We start from the raw sequence: 18,654 nt of genomic DNA, 5'->3' as shown, positions 1-18,654 counted from the left end.
TCGATACAAACGGACTATCGATATATCCGTCCTGTGCCGAACTGCATTAAAAGGGGGGGCGGGGGCAACACGTAAATGGGGGATCTTTGACATGGCATGTAATTTTACAATTGGGTTCATGGATTGCGTATCTAGCATGCTTTTTGTAGAGTAGTGAAGTGAAAAATAAACTTGCAAAAATAAACGTGCATAAAATAAAAACGCCTTGACACTTTTAATGACCATTTCCTTTCAAAAATGCAACCAATGCAAAATCCTCACGTTCTATTCACACCATACGCCAGCATGTACAAACATATGAAAAACAGTGATTGTTGCAAGCGATAAAGATATCTGAATGCAACACAATTAAATACAGTAAAGTCTCGTTATATCTATCGTTTATATTGATAATACTGCTTATTACGACACTATTTTCATTTCCCGTGCACATTTCTAGTCTTTTTATGTATAATTAGTTCCGTTTAGTACGATTCGTGGTTTTTACGATAATCCGGTTGCTACGGTGCTCTTTTTCATCTCCCGCCGGCCATTTTGCTATGTTTATATCGATACAAAAGATATTTAAGAGGAATCGATATTTGCTTAGGGGTTTCTATACAGTACCACCATTATCGAAATCTGTATCGGTCGAGCCATCGGTCGCGCCAATGGTCGACTTGGTCACGTGAGTTTGTTACGTGACCAGCTGCCGTGTAGCAGACGCCATTTTCATTTTCAGACGCCAGCTCGTGTGTAGCAGACGAGATTGAAGTGTTTGTTTTAAAAGGTAAAAATGGGAAGCAGAAGAAGATTGATGACTTTTTTAAATTACATACATAATACAATAAGATGTAAGCGTTGCAATTTCCCTGTTGTGTTATGTACATGCCCACTGTACTGTATATGAATCATCCCACCCGTGTCGCATTTCAACATACTATTGTCAATCATCCATCTTGATCCAATCAGTGCGTCTTGTATATTGTGTCGGATGGGTCCCTGAGACTCCTCTGTCAAGGTGGCATTCTCTTGGGGAGATGGCCATTGACATGCAGAAAGGAAAAGCCGAGATCTGAAAAGGTTATCCAGTACTAACTGGTGTGTCGGACCAATGGGGGGGCCACTGGGGAGACCTTACACGTCTCCATGAGAATGTAATCATTTCCATGCGAGACCATCTTTAATGCAGGAGTTAATTACCAGCACAATGAGCTTGCAGATGGCTGTCCTTGCCTCACAAGGCTGCTGGAATTAAGGGGTATCACAGCAGGCAGCCCGGCTCAGAAGGAGGCCAGGCGAGGGTTTATGGGTCAGGGCAAGTGACTGCGGATTGCATGAGTCTCTTACTGGATTGTTTCAGCCCTCAAATGCCTCTCAGCAGGAGATGGGTGTGAAATACTGTAAGCCTACAATTATCGTGGGGGTTTTCATTCCAAAGACCCATGAAGTGCAGGTAGTTTTTTTTTTGACAATTAACCTGCAATACTCAATGGAATGAAACCAAATCTGAAACCCTTTAAAAAAAATCCAGAAAAATATAATCGTTTTTCTTACAACTACGTATCTGGCAGTCTTTAGAAATACTGTGCAGATCGTTTCAACAATATTATGGGTTTGGTCAGGGAGAAAATTTGGGTACGCTGAACAGCGATGAGACACGGAGATGGTTGACATTTGTCAACAGCATACCTGTCATCCCGAGGCGGTTGGCAATCTTACAAATAATGGTGTATGCCCTTACAAAATGGTGAATAATGTTACATTTTATATAGCATACTTAAAATGAAACAAACTATTTTTTTACCAAAAAATATGCTTTTATTCAATCAAAGAACAATGTCTTCAGTTGCTCAGCTGCATCATGCAAAATTTACTTTTGTAATTATATGTAGCGCTACCTAGCAATAACAAATTCTCAGCCATTATTGTGCAATCATATATCTCAACAAAATCTATTTACTACCAACATTTACTGTCAAGCGAGCAATTTTATCAAAATAGTCTTATACACATGTCAAAATGTTTCTTGAGATAAAAAAATATCTGTAGATATTTATAAAAATGTAGCTTTGTATGTACTGAACCTATCACTGTTTATCAATTATGCAAGAAAGAAACACAGTTCACAGGTACGTAAACTTGAGTGAAATTACAGTGCATAATTTACAATAATTTGGTAAACCAAATGAAAAAGGTCAATTAATAAAGTTAACTTACTGATGCAATCTTTGAGTCAGGAAATATTTATTTTGTTCATTCTGAGAAGTGATCAGCAACAAATTGGCAGAACAAAATCTCCACTTTCGTCACAGATTCCGATGAATGTGTGGTTTTGTTTAGAGGCAAAAATTCATTATGACCTTTTATTTCGAAGTGTTTTCTGAGATAAACTAATCGCAATGATATAGGCTCGTATTCTGTCAGAGAAGAGAAGGACGTATTGTTCAGATGGCGGACTATATTTAGTGGGTGTTGTGGAGAGAGGGGACGTTTCTTTCAGAATTTAACGGCACAATGAGAGATTCTGACAAGGTGAACAATGACCTGAATATAATTCTAGCATCGTTGGGTGTCGGAGAGAAACATCATGACTAGTAAGAGGTCCGCATGCAAAAAAATTACAATTAAATATTTGAGGGAATTCAAAATGTCAAGTCAACAAACAAAATTTATGTTGGGTCAAGTCAACTAAAATATTTGAAGTTTCGCTGTTGTGAAAATTGCCTTTCCTCCATTTCGTACCAAATGAAAATTAGTTCATCTGACAAATTGTTCTTTTGGAGCAAACAATGTGCATGCTTTATAGTGAATTATGTGAAATTATTATTATTATTTTAAAGTTGTTTAATTTTTTTTTAAAGGCACGGCTGATGAGCAAAGCATTCAGTCCTATTTTTGACCATCTTTTCATTTTCTGTATTCAGCTTCCACATAGCACATGCTGCTTGTTCATCAAATGAAGTGATGATGTCTCTCCATGTAGTCATCATTGTCGACATGAGCGTATTGTATTTTGACATGACGTACCTCCATTGACTGTCTTTTTTTCCGAGCAGATCACGTGCAGGAAACACTCATTTGGGGAATTGGTCAAATCCCATGTATAGCATTAAGTGTTTCATAGTTTCACTGTTTGAGCAGTCACCCAAGACGAGCTCTGACTCATGAGCCATCTAGCTGGTCAGCCATCCAAAACCTTCCGCTCCCCACCCTGCTTCAGTCATAACAGACAATTTGTCACCCATCCCCCCCCCCCCCCCCCCCCCCCCCCCCCCCCCCCCCCCCCCCCCCCCCCCCCCCCCCCCCCCCCCCCCCCCCCCCCCCCCCCCCCCCCCCCCCCCCCCCCCCCCCCCCCCCCCCCCCCCCCCCCCCCCCCCCCCCCCCCCCCCCCCCCCCCCCCCCCCCCCCCCCCCCCCCCCCCTTTTTTTTTTTTTTTTTTTTTTTTTTTTTTTTTTTTTTTTTTTTTTTTTTTTTTTTTTTTTTTTTTTTTTTTTTTTTTTTTTTTTTTTTTTTTTTTTTTTTTTTTTTTTTTTTTTTTTTTTTTTTTTTTTTTTTTTTTTTTTTTTTTTTTTTTTTTTTTTTTTTTTTTTTTTTTTTTTTTTTTTTTTTTTTTTTTTTTTTTTTTTTTTTTTTTTTTTTTTTTTTTTTTTTTTTTTTTTTTTTTTTTTTTTTTTTTTTTTTTTTTTTTTTTTTTTTTTTTTTCCTGGCAGTAGACCCACTACCCAAGAGGATAGTTATGTGTCTGAGCTTGTATATACAGAGATGACTGTGGAGTACGGATGTGATAAACACTCAAGGCAAGGGGGATCTCCATCCAGGAGTGGGCTTGCAATGCTTTTGTGATGAGGTCATTGGGGAAAAAGCCCACTTGAACTGATGCAGGAAAATATGCAGATATTACATTACTGGATTGCGTGAATCCCATCATTTCCCCCTCAGTGAAATATTTCCTCACGTTTTTCTGTTTTAAATCAATAAGATAAAGCCTGGCGACAGTGGACATTCTGGACATTCTGTGTGCATTCTGCCAAATGTGTGTCTTGTTGTTGGTGCTGTTATGTTAGGTGTGAACTGTGACCTTGAAGCGTGTTGGGTAACTGTGTTGCCTAAGCTGGATGTTGTGGAGGTGTCGTAACGAGTTGGACACAGTCAGGCTGTCATGTGAGCCCTTGTTCTCGATCATGCCCTGCTTGGGACTTCACGCAGTGTGTGTGCATGCATGTGTGTGAATGCCTATTCAAGGTGGCAGCCTTCGGAAAGCGTACACAGGTCAAAGGTGGTCTCTGACTCATAGCTTGTGCATTTTTTTAACAAAATAAACACAGGATACCAAAACATCAAACACACATGCGCATACTCTCCAAAGAGAACCAGGAAATGGTCATTTATTTAAAAAATGGGAGATGAGATAGTCCTCTCCAATTAAAGCTCCTCAGCAACATCCGGGTTCCAGGAAGTTGACCCATGATGGGGTTTCCCCCTCCTTTCACACTTTGCTCACTTTGTGTTCCTTATTATTGATCAAGTAAGACGCATTGCCCTGCCAGGCAAGGCACAGATGAATATTTTTTTTTGAAAAGAATCATCATTCTTAGAACGAAGGTTAAAGGCTAATAAAACTCATTATTGAAACAAACAAAACCCAACTTGGACTCATCACCGTGCATAATTAAAATTTGAATGGGAGACGATTCTACTGAATATCTTTGATCAAATGAGCATAATGTATGTTTGTTACAACTGATTTCAGTCATGTTCATAATTTAGCAAAATTATGCAACCACACATTTTTACTTGAGCGAATTTCATTTTCAATTTATTTTTCTTCAAATATATATTATATAAAATATATAAATACAATTTTAAATTCCATCAGTTGAGGCTACTCAACCTGAGTTGTATTGTGCTTGACGTGATCAAATCAGATGAACACGATACCGAAATATCAAACCTATTTTTTCCATCCATCCATTTTCTGTACCGCTTATTCCTCATTAGGGTCCCAAGGGGTACTGGAGCTTATCCCAGCCGTCTTCGGGCACAAGGCAGGGGACACCCTGAATTGGTTGCCAGCTAATCGCAAACCCATTTTTTAACACATGATATTAACACAGATGAACTTTTTTTCTCCATACTTTTATTGTATTTTTTTAGACAGTCAACACAATACCTAAAGAATGGTTGATTGGGAGAAAATTAGACAAACTAGTCCTTGGGGAGCAATTGAATGAACGCTGGCGCTTGTGGCTGCCGCTGCTCACCCACAGAAAAAATACGTATCCTGTGACTGTAAAGTGACCCTGAGAGTTTTGAAAGGCGCCTATAAATCAAATCTTCTTCTTCTTCTTCTTCTTCTTCTTCTTCTTCTTCTTCTTCTTCTTCTTCTTCTTCTTCTTCTTCTTCTTCTTCTTCTTCTTCTTCTTCTTCTTCTTCTTCTTCTTCTTCTTCTTCTTCTTCTTCTTCTTCTTCTTCTTCTTATTATTATTATTATTATTATTATTATTTATTATTCGAAATGGCTGCCCCCTGCGTGTCAAGGTTTCCGGCGACTCATCATGTCAGGAAATCACTTTGTCCCAATTTCATTTTGAATGTGTGTATATCCGTTTTTTTCTCAATAATGCGATTGCAATTAAATATGTGAATATTTTTTTTCCAACGTTTTCTTTCCATTTATTATAACAATAACAATCATAAACAATAATTTCATCTGTATTACAACAAACAAAACTAGTTTAATGATGCCAAAATATTTTAGGTCAAATTAGTTTGGGTCCCGCTCAAATAAAAACAAATGAACCATGAATCAATATGACAGTTTATTTTTCTACTTCAAAGTTTGATTTGCATTCACAAGAGCAACTTCACAAAATTCAACCAGACGTCAATTATCAGTCCAATAAAAAAAATGCAAAGTTTCAAGTTTCCTCAAACAGTAGGGAAATGCAACACAAACACTTTTTAAGCACTGAACTTAGCTTGAAGCTATAAAAATAAGTGCCGTATTTTCCGGTGTATAAGGCACACTGGAGTATAAGGCACACCCCCAATGAATGGTTCATTTTCAAACCTTTTCTACATATAAGTAGCACTGTCAATGAATGACAAATGTTGTTCAAATATAATATATAAATATATAAAAGATTTCCAAATATAAGGCACACTACATGTATATGTAGCGCTACCTAGCAATAACAAATTCTCAGCCATTATTGTGCAATCATATATCTCAACAAAATCTATTTACTACCAACATTTACTGTCAAGCGAGCAATTTTATCAAAATAGTCTTATACACATGTCAAAATGTTTCTTGAGATAAAAAAATATCTGTAGATATTTATAAAAATGTAGCTTTGTATGTACTGAACCTATCACTGTTTATCAATTATGCAAGAAAGAAACACAGTTCACAGGTACGTAAACTTGAGTGAAATTACAGTGCATAATTTACAATAATTTGGTAAACCAAATGAAAAAGGTCAATTAATAAAGTTAACTTACTGATGCAATCTTTGAGTCAGGAAATATTTATTTTGTTCATTCTGAGAAGTGATCAGCAACAAATTGGCAGAACAAAATCTCCACTTTCGTCACAGATTCCGATGAATGTGTGGTTTTGTTTAGAGGCAAAAATTCATTATGACCTTTTATTTCGAAGTGTTTTCTGAGATAAACTAATCGCAATGATATAGGCTCGTATTCTGTCAGAGAAGAGAAGGACGTATTGTTCAGATGGCGGACTATATTTAGTGGGTGTTGTGGAGAGAGGGGACGTTTCTTTCAGAATTTAACGGCACAATGAGAGATTCTGACAAGGTGAACAATGACCTGAATATAATTCTAGCATCGTTGGGTGTCGGAGAGAAACATCATGACTAGTAAGAGGTCCGCATGCAAAAAAATTACAATTAAATATTTGAGGGAATTCAAAATGTCAAGTCAACAAACAAAATTTATGTTGGGTCAAGTCAACTAAAATATTTGAAGTTTCGCTGTTGTGAAAATTGCCTTTCCTCCATTTCGTACCAAATGAAAATTAGTTCATCTGACAAATTGTTCTTTTGGAGCAAACAATGTGCATGCTTTATAGTGAATTATGTGAAATTATTATTATTATTTTAAAGTTGTTTAATTTTTTTTTTAAAGGCACGGCTGATGAGCAAAGCATTCAGTCCTATTTTTGACCATCTTTTCATTTTCTGTATTCAGCTTCCACATAGCACATGCTGCTTGTTCATCAAATGAAGTGATGATGTCTCTCCATGTAGTCATCATTGTCGACATGAGCGTATTGTATTTTGACATGACGTACCTCCATTGACTGTCTTTTTTTCCGAGCAGATCACGTGCAGGAAACACTCATTTGGGGAATTGGTCAAATCCCATGTATAGCATTAAGTGTTTCATAGTTTCACTGTTTGAGCAGTCACCCAAGACGAGCTCTGACTCATGAGCCATCTAGCTGGTCAGCCATCCAAAACCTTCCGCTCCCCACCCTGCTTCAGTCATAACAGACAATTTGTCACCCATCCATCCCCAACAAAGGGAGGGAATTTTCACCCATGACTGTAAACGCTTATTCAGTTACAGAGTTACACGGCTCCCGTGATAGGCATTGACTGGAAAACAATTTAATTGGGACAAGGCTTAGCTACCGCGTGCTTGTTTCCCAACATCATTCGCCAATGTCATTTGTTTTACAGGCACAAATTGTCACCGTGGCTTTCATCATATAGGACAGCATTGCTGTTTGATTTCAGGTCTCTCAGTTCACAAGGTTTTATTGGATTCTGCTTTTCAGCACATCGTCAGTGCTGTTGCAGCACATTAACAAGCTGTTCCAACTTCAAATATAACGTAGAGTACTTCCTTTTTTTGAAAATGTCCTCAACCGTCAGGGAAAACTGAAAGAATAAATGCCATTCACCTAGTTATATATTAACCGTTCCACGTGTACGGTGGTTACTACAGTGGACAGCTTATCGTGTTGTAAGTTCATACGATGCATGAAAGGGTTAAAAGATTTCATCACATCTTATAGCCATAAATTAAAACAAAAATCTTGACAGTCCTCTGTGGATTTTGCCCCGGATGCTCATGATAGCCACCGCGGTCACATGAGTCACCAATCTCAGTCTAGATGGACCGTCCAGATGCTGTCACAACATATGAGGTCCTCTGCTTTTTTCCCTATATAACAAGTCTATTTGGGTCTAATAAATGAAGAAGAAATTGACAGGTTGAGTTTTTTTGTTAGTTTTTTTGTGTTTTTCCTTCATCTAGATTCTGAGTTGTCAATTTGCACAACCATGTCACGAGAGGTTTGTTTAAAAAAATGCGATTGAGAAGTATTAGTGATTAAATATATATGGTGTGATGTCAATTTATCGTGCGACGTCACAGTATGTATAAGGCATCTTTAGACTTTTTTCCCCTCTCTATAGTTTCCAATAACATTTGTTTGTCTGATTTAGTATGTTGAACCACGGGTCCGTTTGCAGCGTTGGCATGCAGACCTGAACCTGAGACTCTCGGGGGTATGTTACGGGCTGGAGGACCACCTTTGGGTGCCAGTTCAGATGTGTAAAAAAGGGAAAAAAAAGAATGTTGCCCCTCTGGCTTCCTGGCAGTAGACCCACTACCCAAGAGGATAGTTATGTGTCTGAGCTTGTATATACAGAGATGACTGTGGAGTACGGATGTGATAAACACTCAAGGCAAGGGGGATCTCCATCCAGGAGTGGGCTTGCAATGCTTTTGTGATGAGGTCATTGGGGAAAAAGCCCACTTGAACTGATGCAGGAAAATATGCAGATATTACATTACTGGATTGCGTGAATCCCATCATTTCCCCCTCAGTGAAATATTTCCTCACGTTTTTCTGTTTTAAATCAATAAGATAAAGCCTGGCGACAGTGGACATTCTGGACATTCTGTGTGCATTCTGCCAAATGTGTGTCTTGTTGTTGGTGCTGTTATGTTAGGTGTGAACTGTGACCTTGAAGCGTGTTGGGTAACTGTGTTGCCTAAGCTGGATGTTGTGGAGGTGTCGTAACGAGTTGGACACAGTCAGGCTGTCATGTGAGCCCTTGTTCTCGATCATGCCCTGCTTGGGACTTCACGCAGTGTGTGTGCATGCATGTGTGTGAATGCCTATTCAAGGTGGCAGCCTTCGGAAAGCGTACACAGGTCAAAGGTGGTCTCTGACTCATAGCTTGTGCATTTTTTTAACAAAATAAACACAGGATACCAAAACATCAAACACACATGCGCATACTCTCCAAAGAGAACCAGGAAATGGTCATTTATTTAAAAAATGGGAGATGAGATAGTCCTCTCCAATTAAAGCTCCTCAGCAACATCCGGGTTCCAGGAAGTTGACCCATGATGGGGTTTCCCCCTCCTTTCACACTTTGCTCACTTTGTGTTCCTTATTATTGATCAAGTAAGACGCATTGCCCTGCCAGGCAAGGCACAGATGAATATTTTTTTTTGAAAAGAATCATCATTCTTAGAACGAAGGTTAAAGGCTAATAAAACTCATTATTGAAACAAACAAAACCCAACTTGGACTCATCACCGTGCATAATTAAAATTTGAATGGGAGACGATTCTACTGAATATCTTTGATCAAATGAGCATAATGTATGTTTGTTACAACTGATTTCAGTCATGTTCATAATTTAGCAAAATTATGCAACCACACATTTTTACTTGAGCGAATTTCATTTTCAATTTATTTTTCTTCAAATATATATTATATAAAATATATAAATACAATTTTAAATTCCATCAGTTGAGGCTACTCAACCTGAGTTGTATTGTGCTTGACGTGATCAAATCAGATGAACACGATACCGAAATATCAAACCTATTTTTTCCATCCATCCATTTTCTGTACCGCTTATTCCTCATTAGGGTCCCAAGGGGTACTGGAGCTTATCCCAGCCGTCTTCGGGCACAAGGCAGGGGACACCCTGAATTGGTTGCCAGCTAATCGCAAACCCATTTTTTAACACATGATATTAACACAGATGAACTTTTTTTCTCCATACTTTTATTGTATTTTTTTAGACAGTCAACACAATACCTAAAGAATGGTTGATTGGGAGAAAATTAGACAAACTAGTCCTTGGGGAGCAATTGAATGAACGCTGGCGCTTGTGGCTGCCGCTGCTCACCCACAGAAAAAATACGTATCCTGTGACTGTAAAGTGACCCTGAGAGTTTTGAAAGGCGCTTATAAATCAAATCTTCTTCTTCTTCTTCTTCTTCTTCTTCTTCTTCTTCTTCTTCTTCTTCTTCTTCTTCTTCTTCTTCTTCTTCTTCTTCTTCTTCTTCTTCTTCTTCTTCTTCTTCTTCTTCTTCTTCTTCTTCTTCTTCTTCTTCTTCTTCTTATTATTATTATTATTATTATTATTATTTATTATTCGAAATGGCTGCCCCCTGCGTGTCAAGGTTTCCGGCGACTCATCATGTCAGGAAATCACTTTGTCCCAATTTCATTTTGAATGTGTGTATATCCGTTTTTTTTCTCAATAATGCGATTGCAATTAAATATGTGAATATTTTTTTTCCAACGTTTTCTTTCCATTTATTATAACAATAACAATCATAAACAATAATTTCATCTGTATTACAACAAACAAAACTAGTTTAATGATGCCAAAATATTTTAGGTCAAATTAGTTTGGGTCCCGCTCAAATAAAAACAAATGAACCATGAATCAATATGACAGTTTATTTTTCTACTTCAAAGTTTGATTTGCATTCACAAGAGCAACTTCACAAAATTCAACCAGACGTCAATTATCAGTCCAATAAAAAAAATGCAAAGTTTCAAGTTTCCTCAAACAGTAGGGAAATGCAACACAAACACTTTTTAAGCACTGAACTTAGCTTGAAGCTATAAAAATAAGTGCCGTATTTTCCGGTGTATAAGGCACACTGGAGTATAAGGCACACCCCCAATGAATGGTTCATTTTCAAACCTTTTCTACATATAAGTAGCACTGTCAATGAATGACAAATGTTGTTCAAATATAATATATAAATATATAAAAGATTTCCAAATATAAGGCACACTACATGATAAGGCGCTACTGTAGAGTCTGCGGTTATGCACTACTTCCTCTCCAGAGGAAAATGGACTCGGTTGCTGCTGACAGTCGTTGCGAGACCTGTTGTGGCTCGATATGACTTCACTTATAAGGCACACCTGCATATAAGGCACAGGGTCATCACAGGGTCATCTTTTGAAGAAAATCAAGGATTTTAGGTGCGCCTTATAGATCTGAAAATACGCTAAATTAATTTGAACTAGATATATAGGTAGAATTTACACACATTTGATTAATTGTTGAGTTTGAATTCCTCAAATAGTAAAGCCCAAATGGTGTTGAAGGATTCTTCCATTTTGAATGGGGGATCAATTCAGTGCTTCCAGTGTGTGCTCATCCTGATGAAAAATGCCAATTGTACTATGGATTAAACATGATGTCTTTCTTTATTTTTAACCGTATATTAATCTATCAATCCAAAAACATGTTTTTGTTGCAAATATTTTTCTACATAAATGAATCTACTTGTGTTAATATGTACAATTATAAACCTGGATCAACTATGTAACTTTTTTGTTGTTGTTTTGTTGTAAATATACATATTAAATCATTTAAAAAAAAGGTTACATTCATCAATTGGTGGTTGCTGTTGTCATTTTAGTAAAGCTGGGAATATGGATCAAGTATTGAAGCAAATTGACAAATGATGTACCTTTGATTCTTGATGGGTCACATTCACGTTCAAAATGCTTCCGTCATAAATGAAGACATACCTCAGTGTGTGTGTGTGTGTGTGTGTGTGTGTGTGTGTGTGTGTGTGTGTGTGTGTGTGTGTGTGTGTGTGTGTGTGTGTGTGTGTGTGTGTGTGTGTGTGTGTGTGTGTGTGTGTGCGTGCGTGCGTGCGTGCGTGCGTGCGTGCGTGCGTGCGTGCGTGCGTGCGTGCGTGCGTGCGTGCGTGCGTGTGTGTGTGTGTGTATGTGTGTATGTATGAATGTGTATGTTTTTGCCAATGTAAATGAATTGTACCATTTACAATTTCTAATCATATTGCTTTTTAATCAATAAATTTAATTAATCTTTACTCTTAACAAGACCTGCACATTTATTTTGATTTATTTTGTGACACGTCAACCAAAACTAGAGGTTTTAAGCACGATATAAATGTATCCTTTGTGAGTCAAAGGTTGTCTTATTCTTCGACTTATACATGACCTGTAAAATACATTATGCTTGTTTAGAATGCTGCAGCACTTTAGTCCAGTAAAATAAAAGTGACATTTTCTTCAGTATGATTTTTTTAAAAAATTAAATAGCCGCAAAGAGGCATGGCAGTGGGACCGTCACACTTGGGGCTTACTTTTTCTCAGGCCTAAGCTATGCATTTGTGAAGGCGTTGCTTCAGAAATGAGATGTGATTCACATTTCCTGTAAGACAATGAACTCAAGGATACTGTATCCACACAAAAAAGCATGTGGATATGTTTTCTGGATACGCATAGCCCAGTCCAAGCCCTGACCTGAAATCCACTGGAAATGTGTTGGTGACGACCTGAGAAAATGTCCATTACCTGAGCAAATTTATGTCACATCCACTTGGGAGTGCTGACAGACTCAACATTTTAATTAAAGTAATTGCGCTTGAAAAGAAAATGTTTTTTAGGGCTGTGAACACATTTTACACTTTTTGTCACCAGAAAGACTTGTTTTGTTCTCATTGATGTATACTGGGTTATAGGTCCCCATTTTTGTATTATACATGAGTAAAATCATGATATTTTGTACATAAGGGCAAAATGCTATTTTTATTGGACACTTTTTTTAATTCATTTACAACACACAAAAAGCACAAGCTTGAATGATGCATGTCATTAGGAACACACAGAATATTATACCGCACTGTGGATTTTAGTAGCTGTAAATCATCGTGGTGCATCTATAGACACTATGCTGTATAAAATTAGTCATGATATTTAGATAAAAAACTAAATATAATTCGTACATGATGATTTTGGCAACTGTCTTTACTGATTTGAAAGAACTGTTTTTGGGGGAATGAAGGAATGAATGAAAGTTCGTATTCCATGAGACGAAGAGCACACACAATTAACATTTGGAATATTTTTGGCATGTAAGTAAAACATTCCTTTTGTGGAATAGTGTGACTTGGATAGCTGAGAAGTGCCACATTTTTTTTGTAAACACAAAGATTTTTTAAAATGTATTATTGAGATTTTGGCGGTAAATTAGTAAATTTAAAAATGAGCCTTTGAATAATCCTAATTTAATGTGTACAGTATGCCGAAAACAATTGGAGACTCAATTCCTTGAGTTTTTTTCATTGTTTGATTTATAATTATGAAAGGATTGTTAACATACATTATAAATTAAAAGGACATTACTTTATTGCCTTACATATGTATTTATTGTTGATTCCACAATCTTTTTTTGAAATACTTTGTTTTTGTGCCTGTATTGGTCCGCATTTTGAAGAAACCTGTTGTTGGTTTTATCAGAAGCTCATTTCCAAATGATATCCTAAGCTTTTTTTTTTTTAACATTTCTTCTCTCACATGCTCAGTTTTGCTCAGCTCTTCCAAACTTTTGCCCAACAAGAAAGCCATGTTTTATAGTACCAAGCAATTATTTATTACATAGATCACAAAATATACAGTCTGTACATAAAGCTACACGAATGATGAAGCAGTTATGAACAAGTTTATGAGATACAGAAACATTTTCCAAAGGTCAGTACTACTCACTGGTTGGTATCGAACATCGAATCCCATTTTTTGCATCCATTTACAGAAGGTTAAAGTATATTTCCCACAAACAAAAAAGAGTTCCAAACACATTTTTATTCGTAAAACCGTCCTGTGGCTCCTTGAGCATGAACAACTTTCAGACTGAGCATTTTTTGGCGGTGTAAACTGGTGAATATGTCCGTGCTCATGACTAAGTGTTGCTCATCGAGTCGGCGATGAGTCGCCCGCCATTTCTTAAAAAACCTTTCTCGGGCTCTTTGTTCTTTGCGGTCTGCTGCTTTCCCTTGCCGCCTTCTTGTATTTTTTACACATTTTTTTAATCATATTTGTGTTATTTCTACACTCCTGGCAAAAGTCCATTCGACTTACATGATTTTTATTTTGCTTGTTGCATCCTCTGTGTGGAAATATCCCAGGAATTTGTTGATGTCGGGGGAAGGGAATGCAAGAGGGGGTTTCATTTTCTTCAAAGATCACTTTCAGTGTTGTGATTTCCTGTTTTGTTAAACGCAAAATATTGGAATTATTGTCTGTTTTTTTAATTCTATACAACCACAGTTGAGTTGTATGATGTTAACCCATTTACGCCGAGCGTGTTCATATAAACACAGATACATTCATTTTTTAAAATCAAAATAAAATCAAAACAAAGTATCAGGTCCAAACAGAGTATATAATTAACAATAATATAATAATATAGAATTAACAATAATGTGGCAAGAAACAATATGAATGCATCTGAAAGTGAATGTACTGTATCTGTATTTATATGAACACGCTCGTGTACATGGGTTAATTGTGTGTGTGCACGTGCGTGCGTATACGCGTGTTTACGTGTTCGTTAGCGTGTGCATGCGTGTGTTTATGTGTATGTAATTGTGAATATTTATATGTGCGTGTATACGTGGACGTGTATGTTAATGTGTGCGTGTGTGTGCGTGCATGTGCGTGCGTGTACGTGTGTCTGTGCGTGTATGTACGGGACTATGTATGCGTGTACACGTGAGCGTGTGCGTGAAAGTGTACGTGAATATGTCAGTGTGTGTATGAGCGCGCGCGTGCGTGTGCGTTGGAGGAAGTGGGATGGGACGGAAATGACTTGCCTCCTTCAAGACAAGAAACTTATCAGCTATAAAGTCTACCGTTTGTGACGTCACTGCCCACGCGGCTTTGGCGTATATAATTTTGGACGATGATGCCAGGAAACTAACAAAAGATGGAATATTATCCCGCTCAGACGTATGTCACAGTGTATCGCCCCAGAGCGCATTTTGAGGATGTTTTTTTATTATTATTTCCAAACTGCCCCTTAGCGATGGGGGCGATAAAATTCGTTCTTCGAGGGAATTCTCGATAGCCGCGATTTTTTTTCCGACACGACAATGGAGAAGGGAGGGCGTTCGGTAGTGAGCTTGTACTTGATGACTAAATGTTGTAAACTAAGGGTTTTCCTAATATGGGCCTTCTTACAGAATCCCCCCACCCCCTTTACCCCCCTGTGACATCCCCTTCAGGTTTCAGCCAGTGATGACACAGCTCGGTACGATTCACTTCCCCATTAATTGGCTGAAACCAGTTCTTACAGGATCCCGCCTGTGATAAATGTGAGAGTTCTGAGAAGTCATTCATTTCTCCTCACTGCAGCGACAGAGGCGGCACTGCGAGTAGAGTTGAACGGGTTCATCCGTCTGTGTGCGCGCGACTGTGTGTGTGTGTGTGTATATGAAAGAGAGCGGGAGGAAGCTCAGCGCCGACTGGGAGAATGTGGCTGAATACAGCTGTCGCAGGCACCATTTGAAGACCAGACAACTTTAATTTTCCTTTTTTGTTTATTGGGACGTTTTAAACACGATGTTGACTTTTTTATGCCGCAGCTTTATTATCTATTTCTATTGTACGTGTGTGTCTGTCTGTCTGTCCGTCCGTGTGCGTGAGCAGCGATGGGACTTGCACTCGTTGCCCCCCCAAGCCCCCTCTTCTTCCTTCACATGGACGTAGGGAGCGGTGGAGACTGCGAAGAACAGCGTGTCCCCCTTTGTGGCTACCCTTGGGCGGGTGAGTAACAAAGATGTGACGTGATTTGACCCCCCCCCCCTCCCAGCATGCCACCCTCCCCACACCTAGCCACCTCTATCTTGTGTCTCCTCTCTGTCTCCCACTTCCTCCTATGCGTGTGGGCTTCGGTGGTAGCAGACTTGCCCCTCTGCTGGGTGCGGCACTGCAGAGCGCCTTTCGGGGCGAGCTCCGAGGTCCCCTGAGGGCCAGACCGCCTGGATAGGGGATCCTATCTGTAAGTACAGGGGCCCCCTCGTGAGCCCCCACCTTACCCGCACCACCTCACCCTCTACCAACTCACCCCCAAAACCCCCAGCTCACTGACTCTATTCATTCACATGTGCGCACGAGGAATGTTTACCCCCTCTTTCCTCGCACTTTCCCTGCACTTGTATCATTTTACTCATTTCTTCTTCTTCCGCTTCATTGTTCGTTGACAGTTGTGTTTCCTTTCCAAATAGGACTCGCACACACAAAAAAATATAGTTTATTTAGTTGTTAGATTACAGGAGCTTGTTTAGAGTAACAGAGTGTTGCACTCTGCTGGCTTGGGGTGGGTGGGGGAGATCTGTGTTGGTGGGTGGCGGAGGAGAGGGGCCACTGTGGGGTCTGGCACCACTCAGTATTGAAGTGTACGACTGTAGCGTGCTGACTCATGCTCCCATCTTTCCAATTGGGAGCATGTGAGTGCGTGTGTATGGTCACTCCCCTGTGTGTGCGCGCGCGTCTCACGTATACGCACTTGCACTCTGTGCCCCGCCTGAACTCGGCACTGACTGTAGACCGGGGCGGGGGCAGCCGGGACTGCCACCCTCCCCACCCTCTTACTAGTGACAATTCATCAAAACCTCCGTCTGGAACAAAAAGAGCCAGTTGTAGCTCCGGCTCGTCGTGTCTTGTCCGACGCTATTTTTTCCCCTCTCGCTATCATCGCAGCAAGTGATTCTTTGAAAACAAGATTTCCTTTTTTATGGGCTTTGCATGGAATGAGAAGGAAAGATTAAGTTGCCTCAAGACAGATTAAGCAGTTTCAAGAACAATGTTCCTTTTTTTTCTTGTAACTCGAGCCCGCCGCAGTTACAGAAGAGCGGCGAGGCAATTTTACTCACAGGCTGGGGTCAGCAGGGGCATTCGGAGGGAAAGGACGGTGGGGGTTGCCATGTGTTTTATTACCGCTGATCTCTATCTGTCTTGCACATGGAGCTGGATCCCGCGCCGGTTTTCAGCACGTGGACCGGGGTGAGCTTTGTGGTCTGGATGAAGGTGTTTTGGGAAGACACCTCGGACACCTCATCTTCTTCACGGTGGCTTTCTCTCATCCAACTTCCCTCCATACTTTCGTGCTTATCCTTGTGTGAGTACGTGGTGGCAGCGATGATGGTGATGTGCATCACAAAAAGCGTCATTTTTATCTTTTGCCTGGATATTATTTCAGAGTAGTTTAGTGCACCTCGTACATCAGCTCGCTACGTTCTGAGGCCAGATGATTTTTTTTTAAACGGCTCGTGTCGCCCCTTTTGTCTGTCCTTATTGTTCTGCCTGCAGGAAGAGGGAGCATGAGTCAGCTACCAGATGCAAGCATGTATTGAATAACATCTGCGAAGGGAAATAAGAGTTAGAAGAGGCTAATGTTATTGCATGTGCTCTCTCTTTTATCTCTTTATAGTCTACAAAAACTAGCAGCTTGCATGTCTATTTTGGGAAGATCATGGAAGGGCATTTATGTAAAGGGTCTTTTTGTGTGTGTGTGTGTGTGTGTGTCTCCAGTGTCTTTTATGTGGCGGTGAAATGTTCTAGTTTCTTGTGTGCCGCCACCTCGCATTGCCGGACTGAGCGCAGCAGGCGCCTGAGAGAGGGAAAAAGAAGGAGGTGGATGAGGGGGGGGGGGGGGGGGGGAGAAAAAAAACCTCTCGCGAGTACACAGTGAAAAGCGCCTGTGCCGTTACCTCAGCTGAACCCCCGAATGAACCCGTTGCACTGCCTTTCGGTCGCAGAGCCAAGAGACGAATCACTCGAGTAGATTTGTAACAGAGAGGTACTGTTGGGCGCTCAGCCTCCCAGGTCCCCTCCCGACCGACGCTGACGCACCCCCCCACTCTCCTGTCACGGTAAGTGGGATTATAAAGCTTTTGTTCTGTCCGGTGTCCTCATGCTCATCGGCGGATGGTCACTCTCCTGGTCTGCCACATAGCTTATCAGACTGGTGTTGGCTGTTAAGATTACAAGGCGACAACAGTCTGTAGGCTGTCTGACGTTCCGGGCTCTTTCATCTGACCAGCATCCTGTTTTGTCCTCTTCCTCCCAACCCCCCCACCCCTTTCTTTGTCTCCGCTAGCATCAGTTCCCATATCTGGGTGGGCGCGCTACCGTGATAGTTCCCATTAATCCCAATTCTTTATTTCTTCCTCCACATTGACGTCTTGAAGCATGTGGAGTGAGAGTATATTCATGCGTGTCAGTACAGATGAACTTAATGTCTGTTTGTGTGGGTGTGAAGAGTCCCTTGAATTTCCTTCCAGAGAATCCAGACAAGCACGCACCTCTTTTCTGTGCATGCGATTGTGACAGCGGTTGTCGTTATAGTACACATGCTTCCCGTTTACACTTCCCTGTCCTTAACTATCACCTCTTGCAAAATATTTTTTGAATCCTATTTTTGTTCTTGTCACTATTGGCCAATTGTTCAGTTGACATTTTCATAAAAATCAGTCTGCGGGTAAATTGTTTTAATCCAGAAAATTGGTTCAAAGTTGTCCCGGTCATATAATGTGAATCACTACATTTGTTTTGCC

The 18,654-nt window shown here is 39.9% G+C and overlaps 1 protein-coding gene across 2 annotated transcripts in view; it reads left to right on the top strand.

Annotated features, from left to right (window-relative positions):
* rps6kb1a (ribosomal protein S6 kinase B1a) overlaps positions 1-18,654 on the top strand; it is an 88,204-nt gene that overhangs the window by 39,438 nt on the left and 30,112 nt on the right. Inside the window, exons 4-5 of one of the 2 annotated variants that reach the window (XM_089016898.1) lie at positions 15,746-15,862; positions 16,001-16,097. The gene's annotated coding sequence lies outside the window, so the exon portion shown is untranslated. Of the gene's footprint in view, positions 1-15,745; positions 16,098-18,654 lie in introns of both variants that reach the window. The other variant, XM_089016897.1, reaches the window with a different exon arrangement.

Source organism: Hippocampus bargibanti, linkage group LG16 (assembly GCF_051943395.1).
Source record: "Hippocampus bargibanti isolate YZ-2025 linkage group LG16, ASM5194339v1, whole genome shotgun sequence".
NCBI lineage: Eukaryota > Metazoa > Chordata > Actinopteri > Syngnathiformes > Syngnathidae > Hippocampus > Hippocampus bargibanti.
This window is presented reverse-complemented; position numbering and strand designations above follow the sequence as displayed.